The sequence below is a fragment of the Mirounga leonina genome, unplaced genomic scaffold (genome assembly GCF_011800145.1).
Source record: "Mirounga leonina isolate KUSES-001 unplaced genomic scaffold, KU_Mleo_1.0 Mir_201, whole genome shotgun sequence".
In the NCBI taxonomy this organism is placed as follows: Eukaryota; Metazoa; Chordata; class Mammalia; order Carnivora; family Phocidae; genus Mirounga; species Mirounga leonina.
In genome coordinates, this window is record NW_023270504.1 from 23,377,689 (window position 1) to 23,379,496 (window position 1,808).

At 39.9% G+C, this 1,808-nt stretch overlaps 1 protein-coding gene across 1 annotated transcript in view; it reads right to left on the minus strand.

Annotated features, from left to right (window-relative positions):
- A2ML1 (alpha-2-macroglobulin like 1) overlaps positions 1 to 1,808 on the minus strand; it is a 32,394-nt gene that overhangs the window by 27,799 nt on the left and 2,787 nt on the right.

Below are 1,808 nucleotides of genomic sequence, written 5' to 3' on the forward strand. Positions count from 1 at the left end.
ATGGACTCTGAAAAACAAACAGGGTTCTAGAGGGGAGGGGGGTGGGAAGATGGGTTGGCCTGGTGGTGGGTATTGAGGAGGGCACATTCTGCATGGAGCACTGGGTGTTGTGCACAAACAATGAATCATGGAACACTTCATCTAAAACTAATGATGTAATGTATGGGGATTAACATAAGAATATAAAAAAAAAGATACGTGCTATAGTGTTCACTAGTAACATGTTAAGATGTCTGCAACTTACTTTTAAATGATTCAGAAAAAAAAATATCGATTAAAATGAGTATGGCAAAATGAAACATAATGAATGTTATGTTTGAAAATTCTTTTTTTTTTAATTAATTTATTTATTTGTCTGAGAGAGAGAGAGCACAAGCAGGGGGAGCGGCAGGCAGAGGGAGAAGCAGACTCCCTGCTGAGCAGGAGCCCGATGCGGGACTCGATCCCAGGATCCTGGGATCATGACCTGAGCCGAAGGCAGACGCTTAACTGAGCCACCCAGGCGTCCTTGAAAATTCTTGTAATAAAAAATTGAGAACAAAATGACTGCTGCAGATAATCTTTGAGAAAATCATCTTTTTATTGTGTTGTTTGTATAAGATCTTCTGATTTTTTCAAATTGTAATCGTTAGAATTGTACAAAATCATAGCTAAGGAAATTGGTAATTAGAATGTCTAAAATGTTAGGGGCGTCTGGGTGGTGCAGTCGGTTAAGGCACTAACTCTTAGTTTCGGCTCAGGTCAGGATCTCGGTGTCATGAGACCAAGCCTCGAATCAGACTCTACGCTCATTGCAGAGTTGGCTTCAGATTCTCGCTCCTTCTCCCTCTGCCCCTGCCACCTCTCTCTCTCAAATAAATCTAAGACAAAGAGGGAGAATGTCTAAAATGTTAATATAATTAAGACTCTGATGAGAGACTGTACACTTACTGAACTCGGGGCATTCCAGTTAGTATTATATACACTTAAAAACTAAATGGGATTGAAAGCTGGAATTTAAATATAGGGGACTCAGAGAGGGTACAAGAATTGGATCTCACTTGGAAGGAAAAGGGAATGAAATCAAGATGGTGCTTGCCTTTGATTCTTGAACCAAGTACCACGTGATGTCAACCAGTGAAAACAAGCAGAGCGTCACTAAATACAACTATCAACCTTGATATCCAGGATAATGGCAATTCTTCAGAAAAGCCAAAAAATGAGAGATAAGGATTATAGGAACAGAAAATTTTCCCTTCTTCCCTTCTAGGTTTTTTGGCTGGTCTAATAATTAAATTGATATAAGATGGATTAACAGGAGAAAAATTTAATTACATACATTTGGACAATGAGACTCAAAGGCAGCCAGGCAATTGAGCTAAGGAATGAGAAATAGGGGCTTGGGGCTTCAGTGGGAAATAGGACAATTCACAGGAAGATCAGAAGAGCAGATGGTTGGTAATCAAACGTTTGCCCTACCATGCAGATAAATCTTTTAGATAAAAAAAGTTATATCTGGTAACTGGGTCATGCCCCCATATAAGTTCTTTTTTTTTTTTAAGATTTTATTTATTTATTTTAGAGAGAGACAGAGAGCATGAGCAGGGGGAGGGAGAAAGGAAGAATCTCAAGCAGACTCCATGCTGAGCATGGAGCCCAAAGTAGGGCTCGATTTCACGACCCTGAGATCTGACCTGAGCCAAAATCAAGAGTCAGACGTTCCACTGACTGAGCTACCCAGTGCCTCCCCTACTGTATAAGTTCTTTTAGTCAGTTAAAGGAGAGGTAAAATATTTTTTCTGAGTATTTTGGCTCTTCACTGCCTTCAG